Here is a 19,430-nt window from a genome sequence, read left to right on the forward strand (position 1 = left end):
TCAGAGAGACGGTTCCGGCCCAAGGCTAGCTGCTTCTTGAAGTCTCAGTTTCCTGCTCTGAAAACTGAAAAATGGTACCCATTAGTAGGGCTGGCAATGGCTCCCTGAGTTTATGCCAAAAACGCCAGGGCCTGACCCCCACAAGCGCTCACCGTCTGAGAGGAGCTTGTGGTGGTGTGTGAGGGCGGCTGAGGGACAGCTTTGGCTCTGTTCTAGGCTTTGTTCGTGGGAGTGGGGTGGGGGTCCTGTCACATTCTCAGCTCACCCACACAGGAGGCTTCAGCTCCTGTCCTCTGCTCCAGTCACAGTGGCCTCCTCACTGACTCTGGAGCTCACCTCTGCCTGGCATGCCCTTTTCCCAGATAACTCCATATCTTATTCCCTTTTTTCCAGTCTTCCCTCCAATCTCGTCTCCTCAGGAGGCCTTCCCTGACCACTGGGACTAAAACAGCAACTGTCCCTTCCATCTCCCAGCACCCTGCCTACGGCTCTCCTTCGCCCCTTTACCCCACATTACTTCTTTCTAGAGCATTTTTTCACTGCTTTCACTCATTCATTCACAACTATTAATTGAGCACCTACTATTTCCCCAGCACAGTTCTCGGTTCTGGGACTATGGAAGTGAACATACTACAAATTTATTTGTTCACTAGAATGCAAGCTTCATGGGGCAGGGGCTTTGTATTTTGCTCATCTTACTCCCTCCCCATTACAATCTTCTGAGGTAGGTATTGTTTTTATGCCCATTTTACAGATGAAGAAACTGAGGTTCCGAGAGGGAAAAGTGACTTGCCTGAGGTCACACAGTGGGCCAGTGGAGGAGCTCAGGTCAGTTGGTCTCCTTCCCCAACCCCATGACCTCTCAGGCAGCCCAGAGGTGTGTGAGGTCTGAGTAGGAGTCCATCAGGTAAAAGGAGGACCTGCCTTTCTAACCAGGGCACCCTGGGCTTCAGTCCTGCTGAAATATTTGGAGTTCCTCTGAGGCAGTGGTTCTCAACCTTCTGGTCCTTTAAATACAATTTCTCATGTTGTGACCCAACCATAAAATTATTTTCATTGCTACTTCATAACTGTAATGTTGCTACTGTTATGAATCGTAATGTAAATATCTGATATGCAGGATGGTCTTAGGCGACCCCTGTGAAAGGGTCGTTCGACCCCCAAAGGGGTCGCGACCCACAGGTTGAGAACCGCTGCTCTGAGGCATCAGCTTTGCACATCACTGAGTCTTTGCCCAGCTGTCCTCCCTGCCTGCAGTGCCTGTCCCTTCAGGTCTGACCAGACAACCCTACTCAGCCAAAGCTCAGTGCCGCCTCTCAGTTTTGCTTCTCTTCTCCAACTTTGGTGCAGTCTTGTAGTGTTGATCTCATTGTATTTTGACTTCTCTCCCTTCATCCCTGATTCCCCACTTCTATTTTCCAGGCCCTACAGGGTACCCACTCCAATATTTTTACTACTTTGTTTTTTTAGAGCTGCTTGGTTTACAACAAAATTGAGAAGGTACAGAGATGTCCTACATGCCTCCTGCCCCCACACATGAATAGTCTCTCCAGTATCAACATCACTCACTCACCAGAGTGATACATATATTACAACTAGAAGTCTGGTGCATGAGATTTGTGTACTGGGGGGAGGGGTAGGAGGGTCCCTCAGCCCAGCCCTCTCAAAGTCCGGGAGCCCTCCGGGGATGTCCAACTGCCAGCTTTGGTCTGCTCCCAGACATCCTTAGTGCTGCCGTGGAGGTGGGAAAGGCTCCTGCCACCACCACTGTGCTCGCCAGCCATGAGCCCGGCTTCTGGCTGAGCAGCGCTCCCTCTGTGGGAGCACACTGACCACCAGGGGGCAGCTCCTGCATTGAGCGTCTGCCCCCTAGTGGTCAGTGCACATCATAGCAACCGGTCATTCTGCTCTTAGGTCAATTTGCATATTAGCCTTTTATTATATAGGATTGATGAACCTACCTTGACACATCATTATCACCCAGAATCCATAGTTTGCATTATGGTTCACTCTAGATATTGTACATCCTATGGGTTTGGACAAATATATTCTGACATATACCCATCACATAGTATCATACAGAGTATTTTTACTACCCTAAAAGTCCTCTGTGCTCTGCCTGTTTACGTACCCACATCCCTGCAACCACTGATCTTTTTGTCTCCATAATCTTGCCTTTTCCAGAATATCCTAGAGTTAAAATCATAGTGTGTCGCCTTTTCAGATTGACTTCTTTCACTTAGTAATATGTATTTAAGCTTCCTTTATGTCTTTCCAGAGCTTGATAGCTCATTTATTTTTAGTGCTAAGTAATATTCCATTGACTGGATGTACCACAATTTATTAATCCATTCACCTACTGCAGTGATGGTGAACCTATGACACGCTTGTAAGAGGTGACACGCGAACTCATTTTTTTGGTTGATTTTTCTTTGTTAAATGGCATTTAAATATATAAAATAAATATCAAAAATATAAGTCTTTGTCTTACTATGGTTGCAAATATCAAAAAATTTCTATATGTGACACGGCACCAGAGTTAAGTTAGGGTTTTTCAAAATGCTGACACGCCGAGCTCAAAAGGTTCGCCATCACTGACCTACTGGATAGTAGCTTAGTTGCTTCCAAGTTTTGAGAATTATGAATAAGGCTGCAGTAAACGTCTGTATGCAGGTTTTTGTGTGGACATAACTCCTTTGGCATGTGATTGCTAGATCATATGATAAGAATATGTTTGGTTTTATTTATTTTATTTGTTTTGTTTGTGAATCCTCACCTGAGGATATTTTTTTAATATATTTTATTGATTTTTTACAGAGAGGAAGGGAGAGAGATAGAGAGTTAGAAACATCGATGAGAGAGAAACATCGATCAGCTGCCTCCTGCACATCTCCCACTGGGGATGTGCCCGCAACCCAGGTACATGCCCTTGACCGGAATCGATGGGACCCTTGAGTCCGCAGGCCGACGCTCTATCCACTGAGCCAAACCGGTTTCGGCCTGAGGATATTTTTTCCATTGATTTCTTTAGAGAGAGTGGAAGACAGGGGGAGACACAGAGAGAAACATCGATGTGAGAGAGACACATTGATTGGTTGCCTCCCGCATGTGCCCTGACTGGGGCTGGGTTTTGAGCCTGCAACCGGGCATGTGCCCTTGACCAGAATTGAACCTGGGACCCTTCAGTCCACGGGCCAACACTCTATCCACTGAGCCACAACGGCTAGGGCAGAGTATGTTTCGTTTTTAAGAAATCACAAATTGTCTTCTAAAGTGGCTGTACCATTTCACATTCCCACCAGCAATAGATGAGAGCTCCTGTTGCTCCACATCCTCGCTGGGGTTTGGTGTCGTCATGTTCCGGATTTTGGCCATTCTAATAGGTGTGTGGTGGTATCTCTTCTTAATTTGCATTTCCCTGATGATGTATGATGTGGAGCATCTTTTCAAATGCTTATTTGCCATCTGTATATCTCCTTTGGTGAGGTGTCTGTTAAGGTCTCTGACTTATTTTTTAATTGGGTTGTTTGTTTTCTTATTGTTGAATTTTAAGTGTTCTTTGATTATTTTGGATAACAGTCCTTTACCAGATGTGTCTTTTTTGCAAATATATTCTCCTAATCTGTGGCTTGCCTTCTAATTCTCTTTATTTTTGTTTAAACATATTTTTATTGATTTATATATATTTTAATTGACTTCAGAGAAGGAGAGGGATAAAGAGGTAGAAACATCAACGATGAGAGAGAATAATTGATTGGCTGCCTCCTGCACGCCCCACACTGGGGACTGAGCCTGCAACCTTGGCATGTGCCCCAACTGGGAATCGAACCGTGACCTCCTGGTTCATAGGTCATTGCTCAACCACTGAGCTATGCTGTCTGGGCCTAATTCTCTTTATATTGTCTTTTGCAGAACAGAGGTTTTAAATTTTAGTGAAGTCCAGCTTATCAATTATTTCTTTCATGGGTCATGTCTTTGATGTACCTTAAAAGTCAAAACCATAATTTCTCTCCTATGTTATCTTTCAGAAATTTCATAGTTTTGTGTTTTACATTTAGGTCTATGACCCATTTTGAGTTAATTTTCGTGAAGGGTGTAAAGTCTGTGTCTAGATTCATGTGCCTGCTTATGGGTGCCCAGTTGCTCCAGCACTATTTGTTGAAGAGACTATTTTTGCTCCATTGTGTTGCATTTACTCCCTTGTCAAAGGCCAGTTGACAATATTTATGGGGGTCTATTTCTGGGCTTTCTATTCCAGGCCATTGTCCTATTTGCTTATCTTCTCGCCAATATTATACTGTGTAGCTTTACAGTACCTCTTGAAGTTGGGTAGCGTTAGTCCTCTAACTTTGATCTTCTTCAATATTGTGTTGACTATTCTGGGCTCACTCAAATATTTTTGATACCTGTCTTTAAATGAATATGTATCCTTATAAAATATATAGTGCTGATTTGTGTGAGTGGGTTATAAATTTGTGCAAATGGTCGTTTCTATAGATCTGTTTTTGGGGGGTTATTTTGGATACTCAACACTGTGCTCAGTGAGCTAAGTCTAACTCGAGTCCATTGCTTCTAACTGTTGCTCAGTGTGCATGACGCGCGCGCATAAATTCCCTTTGTCTCCTCTTTCCATTCCTTTAGTGATGACACTGTGGCTACTTCCAACTCCCGCGTCCCCAGGCAAAGCTGTGAACTTCTGCTGCGTGACTTTCATGGACTCCTGTGTGTGTTTCTGGGATGTGCACCCAAGGGCAGGATTCTTGGGCAGGAAGAAGATTTATGCTTAGGCTAAGCACCGTCTGACTGCACGCTGGGATGACTGCTGTCGCCCACATGCCCACAGCTGGGCCTGAGAGACCGCTTTCCCCACATCATCCCTGGCACTTGGATCATCTGATCTCCTGTTTTCATCTGCATTTCTCTAGGGACAGAGAAATGGGTTATTTTCCATCTTATTGTGTTGCCTCCTCCACTAGACTGTGCATTCTCTAAAGATAGGGAATGTATTCCAGAATCCAAGACCAGAGCCTGGCACACTGTGGGCAATAATGAATACGTGTGGACTGAGTGACTGATTGACTGACTGACTGAATTAAAAGGCTAATACACAGCCTCCTACACCTACTTTGTACCAAACCTTGACCGAGATGGTGGTGGTACATGTGTGCATGTGTGTGTGCAGATGAGGGGACACATCAGTCCTACACCTCAATCTACTTGGAGAAAAAGACCAAAATAGTTAGAACTTATTGAGGGCCTACTTTTTTGTCCAGGACTCATAGATATGTAATCATAATCTTAAGTTCAGCAAGGTAAGTATTTCTCGCTCACATGCAAGGTGTTTGCAAGCATGGCAGATCTGGTGTGGTAGCCAGCCTCCCAGGTAGCCCTCAATGATCCTTGTCTCCTGGTATTCACCTCCCTGCATAGGCCCCTCTGAATCAGATCTGACTGTGTGACCAAAAGAATATGGCAAAAGTCACAGTGTGTGACTCCCAAATCCAGCTGAGAAAGGCATTGAGCTTCTGCCTGTTCTCTTGAATCACTCACTCTGGGGATAGCAGCCACCATGACATGAGGACACTCAAGTTGTCCCGTGGAGAGGTCTATGGAAAGGGGAACCGAGGTCCCCAGCCTACAGCCAGCACCAACCTACCAACCACGTAAGTAAGCCTCCTTGGATATGGACCCTGAATTTCTGACCCACAGGAACTGTGAAAAATAACTAAGAAAGATAAAGATATCATTGGTGTTGTAAGCCCCTACGTTTAGGGTATTTCGTCATACAACATTAGGTAACGAAAGCAGGTGGTGTTAGGGACCCGGGCTCTGTCTATCGTTTTGCTCCACCATATGTGGCTTCCACTCCCTAGGTTCTCTCATGGACCAATGTGGCTGCTGGAGCCATCCGGTCTACCTTCCAACTGGCAAAAAGGAGAAAGAGGCAGAAAAAGGAAGGGCACACTTCACCCTTTGAGGACACTTGTCTGGGAGTTACAGTCTCACGTCTGCCCATGCCCCATGGGCCAGACCTTGTCATCTGACACTCCGGTACTGAAAAGGAGGCTGACAAACGTAGTCTCCATTGCACACGGCCTCGCAACCAGCCGAATACTAGGTTTCCATTAGCAAAGAAGAAAAAATGGATATCGGGAAACAATTGGTGATGTTGATAACCACCCCAGGTGTTATCTCTGGACATAATACAGTGTCACGGGGTTAAGTTAGAGATTCGGGAGCCAGGCAGCTTAGGTTCAGCTCTGCCACTTACTAGCCAAGTGATGCTGGGAAATTTATTGAATTTCTCTGTGCCTCAGTTTCCTTGTCTGTAAAACAGGGATCATAATAGAGCCTGTATAGGGTTATTGGGAGGATTGAATTGAGTCAAAATACACACCGTTTGTAAGGCTTCTGGAACATGTTATGTGCTGTCTAAGTGTTGGCTGTTATCTTTATCTAATCCTTACCAGGGCTTTTCTCAAGGTCACACAACCAGAAAGTGATGGAAGCAGACTTTGGCCTGACAGCAATTTTCCCCACTTGCCTCATCCCATAGCAATTCTTAGAGAACAAGATCGCGACCCAGGTCAGCACCCGGCACATAATAAGCATCCAGAAATATCTGTTGGACGAGTGTGTTAAGTAAACATTTAGAGCTTTCGTACAGAGAGAAAGGTCTTGTTGTGTTCTGTTCTGTTCAGGTTAGTGAGAAAAGCTCTATTGACTTGACTTCACTCACATGGTTCCCACCACATGGGGCTGGTGCCTTTGAATTGCTGGGAACCCTTGTTCTGGGAGATGGCCAGGGTCCCAGGATAAAAACAAAAAAGTCTGGGAAGCTGCATTCTGCACCCACCTTCTAGAAAGTTGAGGGACACCAGCATGTTAAAGGAATCCTGCAGCAAAAAAAACTCCGTAGGCTTTATTTCAATCTGCATATTCTAGGCTCTTTGACCATAGATCCTCCCACTCAAGCTCCCACCCCCATCCTGGTCCAGACACCTAATAGAGAAAACAGGTGAGCAGACATTTCTCCAAGCTGTTATCAGTGACATCCACCTCAGTGTGCGTGGGTTCCATTCTTTCTTGACAGCATGTTTGATAGGAGCAAGGGGGGAATGGGCAGGAGGGCGTTGGTGACCAGGCAGAGCTGGGCTAAGAGGGGTACTTCCAGGCATTTTCCCAGAGCCCCACTCTCTAAGCCTTATAGTCTAAGGGACTCTAAAACATCACTGGGAATGTAACAGTTGGGATAAAATGTGTTTTCTGGCATTTCTATTAGGGGAAGTGCAATGTAAATAGAAATAATAATAATATAATTGAGGGATTACTCTGTGCTAGGCACTCTTCTAAGCACTTGTATGCATTTTCTCTCAGAGCAGCCCCACGAGCTAAGTAGATTAAGGAACAGAGAGATTTAATAACTTGCCTAAGGTCACACAGCTAGGGAATGGATGGGAATTCTTTGATGAGTTGCTTGTGGTGGGTATGAAGAGGGAAGAGCCTTTCCATGATAGTTTAAGCTTACATGCTCCCAAAACTCTGCTCCAGGGAGCATGGGTCTATTAGCTGCAGTGCTGGTTTTGCTGAGCCTGCACAAGTATCCACTTGGCTCAGGTTGGCCCCACCAGGAGATGCAAGTTCAGGGCCATCGCAGAATTGCTCCATAATAGAGAGGAAGCTGATGCTGCCCTGGGTGCCCTCCTTCAGTTTCATCCCTCTAAAGCAGCGGTTCTCAACCTGTGGGTCGCGACCCCTTTGGGGGTCAAACGACCCTTTCACAGGGGTCGCCTAAGACCATCGGAAAACACATATATAATTACATATTGTTTTTGTGATTAATCACTATGCTTTAATTATGTTCAATTTGTAACAATGAAATTCGAGGTCACCACAACATGAGGAACTGTATTAAAGGGTCGCGGCATTAGGAAGGTTGAGAACCACTGCTCTAAAGAAACACTGGGCTGATGCTTAAAGACTATCAAATGGAAGGAAGTGCTAAGATAGTTAAGCCCGCCCAGGTACCCACTTGGCTTAGGTTGGCACTAATACCAGTTATACGGAGTCACCAAGATGATGTAGACGATCAAGATGATGCTAAATGATACTGCTGTTTAAGGAGTCCTTTGGAGAAGTCCTGTTGAAAATCTCTAAGGTTGAATGTCAGGGGTAGGACCCCTATCTAATGCTCAGCGGCTGCCTTGTGCCCATGGGCAATTTTCCTCCCTTCTGCATACTAGACAGTGTGGGAGTGCAAATTGGGAACCTGGAGAACCCAGACATCGGCAGATCATGCTACCCCCAGTTCCTGGTTTGGAGCTCAGCTCAGACAATAGGATTTTAGAGAAGAGTGAGATCAGACCCTATTGTTCATCTACACAATATCCCCCAAACAACAGAACCCCAATTTGTCTAGGGCAGTGGTTCTCAACCTTCCTAATGCTGCGACCCTTTAATACAGTTCCTCATGTTGTGGTGACCCCCGATTCCGGAACCCTTGAGTCCACAGGCCGACACTCTATCCACTGAGTCAAACCGGTTAGGGCAATAATTACTTTTTAAATCTCCCACAGTTTTGAAGAGCTGGCCTTGTGAAATTATCGGCTGGGACACGGCTAACTTCTCATGCTGCTGCAGCCAAGAGATCATGGACACCTGCCAGCAAAGCCTTCGTTGCAGGTAGGGCAGCCACGTGGATAATTCTGGCCAATGAGATGAAGATAGAAGTTCCTATGGAGGGTCCACTTCCTCAGATGAAATGGCAGTCTCCTGAGAAGGCTTTGCCTTTTACCTTCACCTTCTTTCTGCCTGGAATGGAGATGCAGTTCCTGGTGTAGCAGCCATCTTGATGCCATGAGGACCAAAATCACATGCTCAGGAGGGCAGAGTGAAACGCCGGAGCAGCTGGGTCCCTGATGTTCTCCTTGAACAGCCACACTGGCCCCTGATCTCTTGGGGGGGCAGGGGACTCTCCTATTTGGTGAAGCCACCGTATTGGGTTTCTATGATATACAGTCAAATGCAAGCTGTTATCAACACATCCAGGCCTCCTAATAATGTTCGTACCATTATCATCTATAGTGCCTGTGTGCCAGGCACTGAACTAACAATGCCTCACACTCACTGTCTCCTTGCATTCTCACCATCCTAGAATTATCATCATGTTACAGAAAGGGAAATTAGGGCTCTGAGGTGTTAAGCTAGGAGAGGGGCAGAGTCAAGGTTGTGGGTTCGATCTCTAGTCAGGGCACATACAAGAAGCAACCAATGAATGCATAAATAAGTGGAACAACAAAGCGATGTTTCTCTCTCTCTCTCTCTCTCAAATCAATAAAAGAAAATCTCTAATTTTTCTAAGTCTGTGTTAGTAGCTATGGTGCTTTAAAAGCATGACCCCCATTCTTCCCTTTAAGAGCTGAGGTCTATGTCCCTCCCCTTGAGTCTGGGCAGGTTTGTGGCTGCTTTGGCTTGTTGAATTCGGCAGAAGTGACCCTCTGTGCCTTCTGAAACTGGATGACAAAAGGTGATGCAGCCCTGGCCGGTGTTCTTCAGTGGTTAGAGCATCAGCCCATGCACTGAAGGGTCACGGGTTCAATTTCTGACCCTGGTCAGGGCATGTGCAGGAGGCAGCCAGTCGATGTGTCTTTCTCACATTGATGTTTCTTTCTCTCTCTTTCTCTTTCTCTCTCCCCCCTCCTTCTCTCCCTCTCACTCTCTCCCTGTCACTCTCTCTGAAAATCAATGGAGAAAATATCCTCAGATGAAGATTAACCAAAATAATAATAATAATAATAAAGTGATGTAGCTTCTATCTTGTTCACTGGAATCCTCTTGCTTGGAGCTCAGAGTTGCTATGTAACAAGTTCAAATGCCCTGAGACCGCCATGCTGTGAGGAAGCCCCGGCCACGCGAAGGTGCTTCGGATTGGTTGTACTATTCTTCCTCTCCTAGCCCAGGAGACAGATAAGTGAGTGAAGATGCCTTCATCTGATTCCTGCCCCAGCTGTTAACTCACCCCCACCTTTGAGTGTTCCCAGTTGAAACCCCAGACACCAGGGAACATCGAACAGTCTTCCCTGCTATGCCTGTTATTGTGATTTCTGAAGTATAGAATTTGGGAGCCTAAGAAAATGGTCATTTAAGACACCAGTTTGTGGGGTAATTTGTCCCACAGCTATACTAATTGTAACTGTAGCTCACTGCAATGCCTCCCAAACATTATCTTCACACCTGAAAGTACCAAAAACCCTGAAAATGTAGTTTTTTAAATTATTCATTGTAATTATGTTCTGTAAAGCCACTGCAAACATTGAATTAGCAAATACCGAACCATTACTCCTGGGGAAAAAACAGCATTAGTTTCCTGTGAGCCTCTGGTCACAACATTTTTGTCAACCGATCAATACATAGCCTTTTTTTATGTGTGTTTCTGTTTAAAGATACCCTTTGGATATAAACTGTTGCTTCGTTAACATTGAGCTCATGGCCAACAAGATGGTAACACACACCTGAACAAAGCTTATCGACACTCATATTTTCCCCATCAGGTGCATCACAGTCTTCTTTTTTGAAAAATGTTTTTATTGATTTTTCAGAGAGAGAGCGAGAGGAAGGGAGAGGGAGGGAAAGAGAAACATTGATGTGTGAGCAAAATATCGATTGGCTGCCTCCTGCACGCCCCCTACTGGGGATCGAGCCTGAAACCCAGCATGTGTCCTGACCGGAATCCAAAGGCAACCTTTAGGTGTGCAGGACGATGTCCAATCACCTGAGCCACCCTGGCCAGGGCATCGCAGCCTTCTTGAGCTTAGGAACACTAGACTGCACTCAGCACTATGCCTGGGGGCCATGTTAACCAACAAAAAGCACAAACATTTCTGAAGTGTGGCTCTAAATAGTTCACAAAAAGAACACTTGTTGACACTCTTAGAGCAGCAACAAGAGGGCAGGACGTCAGCTCGATCCACCTCAGCTGGGAACATGCGTGTCCGAGACTCAAAATGTTCATCACTGCACCAATGGGTGGAAGCACGGGCAAGCATTCGTCTGGCCTTACAGATAAATTTTAGCGAGTAGGCAAATTCACAAATATGGACTCTGTGAGTTATAAGAATTGACTATTATTTAATAAGTTTAGGTCTCACAGTCCTGATGAGTATTGGAGAAAGGGAGGCATACGCAGGTAAAGGCATAAAGCAGTTCAAGAACCTCACTTTTCCCAGTCAGGTCTGTGGTGGAAAGGAATACAGTCGTCCCCTTCTCTGCGGTTTCACCCCCTGCAGTTTCAGTTACTCTAGTCAACTGCCATCTGAAAACACACAGGGAAAATTCCAGAAGTCAAGTATTTGTAGGTTTTAAATTGCACCCCATTATGAGCAGTGTGATGAAATTCTCAATATCCTGCCTTGTCCCATCCGGGAGGTGACTCAGGCACCCCCCCCCCCCCCCCCCCCCTCTACGCATTCCCCACCCTTTAGTCACTCAGTAGCTGTCTTGGTGATCAGATCCACTGTCACGGTTTCATCGTGCTTGTGATCACGTGGCCCTTATTTTACTTGGCCCCAGCGTGCAAGAGTAGTGATGCCGGCGGTTTGGATACGCCCGAGAAGACCGAAGTGCTTCCTTTAAGTAAAGCGGTAACTATGTATAGGGAAAGGATAGTCCTATCTCGGTTTCCGGCATCCGCTGGTGGTCTTGAAAAGTACCCCCTCAGATAAGGGGGGGCTACTATAGTAATAATAGTAGCAACAACTATTCTTTGTCAAGGGCTACATGCTACATCTGATCTCGTTGACCCTACGACAATCCTATGGGATGGAGCCAATTATTAAGCCCATTTTACAGATGAGGAAGCGCAGACCCAACCAGGTTAAGGGACTTTGCCCAAGATCTCACAAACTAGAGCAGGCAAAGCTGGATCTCAGGCCCATTTCTTTTCTCTCTCTCTCTCTTTTTTTTTTAAAAAACACACAACAACAACATTTTTATATATATAATTGATTTCAGAGAGGGAAAGAGAGATAGAAACATCAATGATGAGAAAGAATCATTGATCGGCTGCCTCTGCACGCTCCCTACTGGGGATCAACCCCGGCATGTGCCCTGACTGGGAATTGAATCATGACCTCCCTGTTCATAGGTTGATGCTCAACCACTAAGCCACACTGGCCGGGCTCAGGCCCATTTCTGTCTGAGCCCCATGCCCATGTTTTTTCTCACCTGCTCCCATGATTGCCCACCAGCCCAGGTTTACAAGATGCCTGCCACACAGTACACACACATGCTCTGCTGATGACTCCAAAGGGTCTGGAGCCTTTGAGGCAGTACAGGGAGGGGGAGGCTGAGCCCTGGGGTGGGTGGGGGCAGAGTAGGTGCCACTGGGGAAGGAAGGGCGCCTGTGTGGTGGGCAGGCAGGACAGGGAGCTCGGAGGATCTACAATCAGACCCCCTGGTCCCTCCCACAGAGGGTTAACGCAGCTCAGCCTCCTTCCGGCCGAGCGGAAATCAGGTTCTGAGAGCTGCGCAGGGCTCCAGAGGGATGTTTTTTCTTCTCCGTGTGTCTGCTGCGGCTGGCCCATAAAACCCACCGGAACTGCATGCTGAACGGAGGAATTCCTGCTGAACGGGACATGGAGCAGGCAGGCAGCGGGGAGCCCTTGTCGGGGCACAGACCACCCCCGTCTTCAAGGCCCCACCTCTGGGCCAGGCGATCCCCTCTGGAGGCTTCATGGGATTCTTCGGATGGGGGCACAGGCAAGGAAGAAGTGACACCACCTCCCCCAAATGAACTTGTGGGGCAAGGAGTGAGAGAAGACGGCGAGGGGCAATGGGGCAGGCGAATGGGGTGTGATTCCGGTCCTCCCCTTCTGTGTTAGGTGGCACTGGGCAGGCGTCTGCCTGTTTTCTCATCTGAGCACCCTGAGTGAGATGGCCACCATCTGTCATTTCCTAGTCAGAGGTGAAAGTCTGAGGTTCTTTCTATCTTGCAGGCACCTGGCATGCCTTCCCTCCAGGGGAGGCAGTGCAATGACTATCACTCCTATTTTACAATAAACGGACGCTCACAGAGGTGAGGCGGCCTGCCCAATGTCGGCCACTGGCAGGGGAGGGCAGGATTCAAACCCAGGCCGTCGGTGCCAGAATCCACCTCGCAAGCACTCACTCCCCGGCCTCCCAGTGTGAGCATTCCTAACTCTCCTTGTCCTGGGCTGGTCTCTTCCACGTCTCTTGACTGACCCCTCCCTCTTTAAGACTCAGCTCAGCATGATCCCCTCCAGGAAGCCGGCCCTGACTGGCCACGCCAGGCTGGGCCTCCTCTCGGCTGCCCACACCCCGGGGAGATAGCTGTTTTAGTCACTGGGCTGTGAGCCTGGGTGAGCAGAGCCACTTCTGATTCCCCCCTGGTCCTCCTGCACCAGCCAACGCAAGAAACTTTCAATTTGCCTTGAAGATGCTGAGTGCTGTGGCCGTTTTAGAACGTGGCCCATGTTCCTCCCACTGGAGTCAGGGTGGGCTTGTGACTGCTTTATGGCAGAGTGGCTCTGTGACGTCTGAGGCTGCGACATAGAGGGGATGCAGCATCACCTGGTTCACTGGAACGCTGGTTCCTGCAGCCCCGAGCTGCCCTGTAATGAGCCCAAGTGCTCCGAGCTGCATGCCTCGAGGACGCTTAGGCCACACGGGCTCTAGAGTCATGTGAAGGCGCTCCTGCTGGCAGCCCTAGTCTTCAAGTCACCCCAGTCCAGGGGCCTGGATGCTTCTAGCCTTCAGCTACGGAGCCAAATCCAGCCTAGTCTTCCCAGCTGAGGCTCAAGACACCAGGCGGCAGGGGCAAGCCAGCCCCACCATGCCGGGGCTGAGGTCACGAGCATAACGAAATAGTTGTTCCTTTAAGCCACTGAATTTTGGGGAAGTTTATGACACACAAATAGTAACTGAAACAGTGCTACCAACCTGAGCAAATCACCTTCATTTCTTGCCAGGATTCTTGCAACGGTCTCCTCACAGGGCTCCCTGGTTCCCCGCTTTCCTCTCTGCCATGTGCTCTCCACAGCAACCAGAGAGGCCCCCTAATGTGCAAGCCAGACCATGTCCCTCCTTTGGTCAAAACCCTCCCTTGGTTCCCAGCTCACTCAGAGCAACAGCCAAATTCTTACAATGACCCCCAGGCCCTATGTGATCTGCCTTCTCTCCCACCCCATTACCCCTCTCTCCTGTCTCCTACCCTCTCCCCTGCTGACTCCTCTCCAGCCACACTGGCTTCCTTGCTACTCCTCATATACCAGACACAACGTGGCCTCGGGACCTTTGCACGTGCTGTGGGCAGTGCGCCATTGCCTGGAACACTCCTCTTCCAGGTGTTGCTGGTTTACTTCCTCATCTTGTTCACATATCTGCTCAAATGTCATCTTCCCACTGAGGCCCTGCCCACCCTATTTAATACCATGACCTTCCTTCCCACTCCCAAACCACTTACCTTTCTCTATTTTTTTATTTTGCCATGGCCCTTATGACTGCCTAACATACTATACATTTTACTCAGTGTGTTTTTATTTATTGACTTTTTCCGACCCCAGAATATCAACTAATAGGGCATGGATCATGTTTATTCTTGAATGTATCCCCAGTGCCTAAAACCACTCAATGCTGACTTGCTGAGTGAATGAATGAGCTGCAGGAGCCCAGGCTCGGGGCTGTCTGGATGAGGAAGCAGATGAGGGTCAGGAAAGGGCAGGAGTGGAGAGGCTAGGTTGAGCCACTGTAGCCAGGGTTGGAGGACATTCCATGGAAATGACAGCTCGCTACCCCTCTGGGGAGCCCTGAGAATGGGAGAGCACAAGGGCAAGGCTTTGAAGATGCAAACGTGGGGCAGGCCTCTCTCAGGGCCTCCCTCCTTCCTGGTCTGGTTTGCCTCCGGCCCTGCCAGTAAACAGGATCTCTGGGCAACTGCCTGAGAACCCTGCCCAGCGCCCCCGAGGCCTTGACTGGCTCCTTCCTGCACTGTAAATCGGTCGCTCAAGCTGTGACATCCTGGATACCGCCAGGGGAGGTGAGACCGGCAGATTTACTGCAGAGAGCTTTGTGCAGCCTTGAGCAGCGCACTGCGCCTTAATTTCTTGTCAGCAAATGGGAATGAGAGGAGTATGAACTTCAAGGTGTGACGGTAAAGTTGAACGAATTAACGACATGAAAGCCCTTGTCTAACAGAGGCGATCCAGCCACCCCTTAGCGGGCGGAGGCACAGGACCAAATTCCAGCTCTGCCACCGAGCAAGGTCTCTTCGCCTGTGAACTGGGGTTGATGTGAGTCACTGACTTCCTAGGGTTGTTGAGAGATTTAGAATGCAGAGGACACTCTTAGCACCCAGTAAACCAGCCATAGTGGTCAGCTGTTATTGATGGTAATTATTCTAATAATGGCAGAGAATAAATTGTTATTGAGAAATCATTTGGGAGCCCAGGAGCCGTTTTATTCCTTAATGATTTTTATTTTTTTAGTTAACTGGGAGTCCATACCAATAATCTAAGAAAACTGGATAAGGGGAAAACTTAACATGGATAAAATCCATAAAATTTTTTTCCACAGAGCTGGGGGAACACTGGCCCTGGTATGAAGAGGTCTTGGATTCCCGTTGAGATGTACCAAACAAGATAAGAGGGAGCCCCTGAGATTCTTGAGCAGGGGAAGGGTGAACTTACAGGATATGAATCTGGCAGTGTGTGGGGGTTAATTCACGTTATTAAGGCCCCCACACACACTGCTGGTGCAGTGCAGATTGGCATCATCTCTATGGTGGGTGATTGAATTCCACAAACATTCAAGATGTATTTGTAGAGCCTCTACTTAATGCCAGGTGCTATGGAGGTGATGAGCATTTGCAACAAACAAGTCCAACCCAGTCCCTCTTCCCTGTGCGTATAACCTGGAGAGGAAACATGCAAGAAGCAAACGTACAACTTGATACATCGAATGTTGGGAGAAGAAATGTTATAAAGAAATCAAAGCAGCTTAAGAAGTAGAGCCCGAGTGGGGAGGGCTGGTGTTTGATTTCAGGCACGGATGAAGTAAGGACAAGCCATGGAGACACCTCAGGAGAGAGCATTTCGGAAAGAGGAAAGATTAACTGTAAAGGTCCTGAGATGGGAGTGTGTCTGGTGGGTTTAAACTCCTGCCTGGAGCCCAGGGTGGGACAGAGAAGGGGAGGGAAGAACGAATGAGGTTCGACACATAGGGCTTCAGAGCCATCACAAAAAATGCTTTACACTGAGTAATATGAGAGATCATCATGGGCTTGAGCAGAGGGGTGACAGAATCTGACTTGGGTTTTAAGGGGATCCCTCTGCTGCACGTGGAGAATGGACTATGGCAGAAGCTGGGGACCCAGGAAGGAGGGTGGCTTGTAAGGGGGTATGTGGGTAGAGGTGGTGAGAAGTACTCAGATTCTGCATGAAGAGTTGGAGCTCGGGGATTATTGAAGGGTTGGCACTATCTGTCAAAACTGCAAGTGCGTGTGCCATTTGACCTAGCATGTCTGCTTCCGGGACGTAGCCTACATTATACTTGCACATGGGTGAAATGACCCATATACAAGAACGTTTATTTCTGTGTAAAGGGAGAACTGAACAGGCTGCATAGAGCTAAGTGTGGGTGGGGATGTGGAGATAGTGCTGGGGGAGTGGGGATTGGAGCTGCCATCTGGAGAGCAAGCTGTCACGTTAAAAAAATATATATCAGAGTGTATAAAACATGGCCGCCAATTCTCTGGCATTTCTCCCATTGAGAGGTGAGTCTATGTATCTGTTCTCTGAATCTGGGCTACCCCGGGGACTGCTTTAACCAATGACTACGGCAGAAGTGATGCTGTGTCAGTTTCTAGGCCCAGGGTCTTAAAAGACTAGCAGCTTCCACTTCCTCTTTCTTTGAATGATTGCTTGGGAGAAGCTAGCCATGAAAGAAGTTCAACCATCCTGAGACTGCCATGCTGTGAAGACGTCCTTTTAGCCATGGGGAGGTGTCCTCTAGGATGAGATGCTCCGTATGCGTGTGTATGTGTGTTGTGGGGTGGCCTAGGTGCATCAAGGCTGCAGATATGAATGAAGAAGCCAGCCATCTTGGAAGGGAACCTCCAGCCTTGGCTGTCTCAGCTGACACCACATGGTTCAGAGATGAGCCACCCAGCTGAGCCCTTCCTGAATTCCTAACTACAAAATTACAAACGAAGTGGTTGTTTTAACCTCTAACTTGAGGGTAATTTATTGTGGTGCAAAATATAAGCAAAATACATGTAGCTCATGAGCCAGCAATTGTACTCTTGACTATTTGTGCAGGAAAATTCTCCTAGAGCCCAGAGTAGGACATGGCAGTGCTGTCGTGGTGGCAGAGACTTAGAGACCACCCAGGTGCCCATTGCTGGGGTCCTAGAGAGGAAAACGAGGTAGATGCAAACCAAGGAATTCTAGGGGCCACAATCCCAATGCACATCAAACAGGAAATGAGCACTAGAGCAAAAATAAATTTAAAATGCACACACAGAAAGCAACAATACAATCATATTATGTTCTCCAAGAAAGCTAACATATCAAAGAACACACATGGAATCCATCAGAATGGGTCTACAGAGGTACATAAAATGGGAAGGGGAAACGAGATAAATGAAACAGAGAGAGAACTAAAACAAAGTGTGTGTGTGTGTGTGTGTGTGTGTGTGTGTGTGTTTGCGCGCGTGCCTGAGAGAGAGAGATCGCGCGCACGTGCACACACAAGGGTCAACAATGATAATCTGCTATGAACTGAGGAGTTGTTTTTAACTCAACTCTACATTTGAAGTTCAAAAAGTAATTACAAAGGCAAATAAGATAAATGTCTATAAATCGGGGGTTGGTGGAAACAATTACAGCATGCCCTCGTGCTGAAGTCCTATGAAGCTATGAAAAAGAATGAAGAAGCTTGCCATGTACGAATATGGAAGACTCTCTGAAGTGTATAGATAAGGGGGAACATGGTGTAGAAGGGTGTGTATAATAAAAGCGTATGCATCTGCATGTAAGTTTCTAAACAAGGGGTATGTCTATGGGGGAATGTCCCTGAAACTAATGTAAGTGGGTGCTTCGGGGGAAATGAACCAGGTATCAGGGGACAGGAGTGGATGGGAGACTTCAGAAGAGCGGGTACCTGGGAGTGGTGTTCAGAGAAAGAATTGCCACCAACTTCGGGACTTCCTCCAGGCCAGGCTAATGCCAGGCACTGGGACTCGGAGCGGAAGCAGGGCCCCCCCTTCCTTGCTCAGGGTTCTGACTCCGCTCTTCCCATGATGTGATCTCGGCCGACAAGACCTTGAATGATTTGGGCACTGCCCACCCCTCTGCCTTCCCCGGCTGCCCCTCACTCACCACTGCTCAGCTTCCCCACTTCCCTTCTCCTGCTGTGCTTCTAAACACATAAAGAAACATAGAGAATAATATATTATGTTCTCAACACCCACTTGAAGAAAGAAAACCTTTCAAACCCAATGGAGGGTGTAGTGGTTTTAAAATATGTCCACAAAGCCTTTGACACTCCTTTCTTCAAAAGGCAGCGTCTACTCCCCTCCACCTTTGAGTGTGGGCTGGGGGCTTAGTGACTCGCTTCTGATGAAGAGACTGTGGCGGAGTGAGGTCTGAGGCCAGGGCATAAAGAGAATGGAGCTTCTGCCCAGATGTCTGTCTCTCGGTGCTCACATTCGGAATCCAGTCGCCATGTGATGGAATCCAGGCCACATGCAGAGGCCTCCTCCAGCCTTGGTCAGGCCTTCAGATGTCTGCAGCCCCAGCTGACACTGAATGGAACCTCCTGAGGACCAGAACCACCAGCTCAACCACTCCCCAACTCCTGATCCTCAAAAACGGTGAGCTATAATGAATGACTGTTGTTGCTTTTAAACACCATGCTGTGGGGTTACTTGTTACATAGGATAGATCGCTAATGCAGAGGCTCCTAGTATCCCCCTAATAACAGTTCCCTTCTCTATGCTGAAGAAACCACTATCCTGATATTTATTATTCCCATGAATGTTTTTAACTTTTACTATGCACTTATAAATCCTTATACAATATATAGGGCTGTATTTCATTCTTAAAAGCATAGAGAAATTCCCATGAGATATTACATACGGCTGTATTTATACTCTGTATCCTATTTCACTTGCTGTTGTCCTCTCACAGTGTGCTTTGGAGATCCATCTGTGTCGAGGCATGCAGCTGCTGTTCTTTTTCACTGCTGTATAGTATTCCGTTGTATCAAGATGCCACAGTATATTATCTAGAACTCCATGTTGGTGAACATTTGGGTCATTACTGGGTTTTGCTATTACAAACAACAGTGCTGATAACATCCAATCACCCTCTATTCTTTTTTTTTTTTTTTTTACAGGACAAAGCCTCTTTTGAAGT

General features: G+C 47.4%; 1 long non-coding RNA gene across 1 annotated transcript; it reads left to right on the forward strand.

The window, feature by feature from the left end:
• The first annotated feature begins 3,307 nt into the window (after window positions 1–3,307).
• On the forward strand, window positions 3,308–9,264 carry LOC102253217. Its single transcript, XR_314090.2, has 4 exons — window positions 3,308–3,383; window positions 4,642–5,663; window positions 6,471–6,586; window positions 8,671–9,264. It is a non-coding gene; the product is annotated as an uncharacterized LOC102253217 (long non-coding RNA).
• The last annotated feature ends 10,166 nt before the right edge of the window (window positions 9,265–19,430 follow it).

Source organism: Myotis brandtii, unplaced genomic scaffold (genome assembly GCF_000412655.1).
Source record: "Myotis brandtii unplaced genomic scaffold, ASM41265v1 scaffold450, whole genome shotgun sequence".
NCBI classification, from domain to species: domain Eukaryota; kingdom Metazoa; phylum Chordata; class Mammalia; order Chiroptera; family Vespertilionidae; genus Myotis; species Myotis brandtii.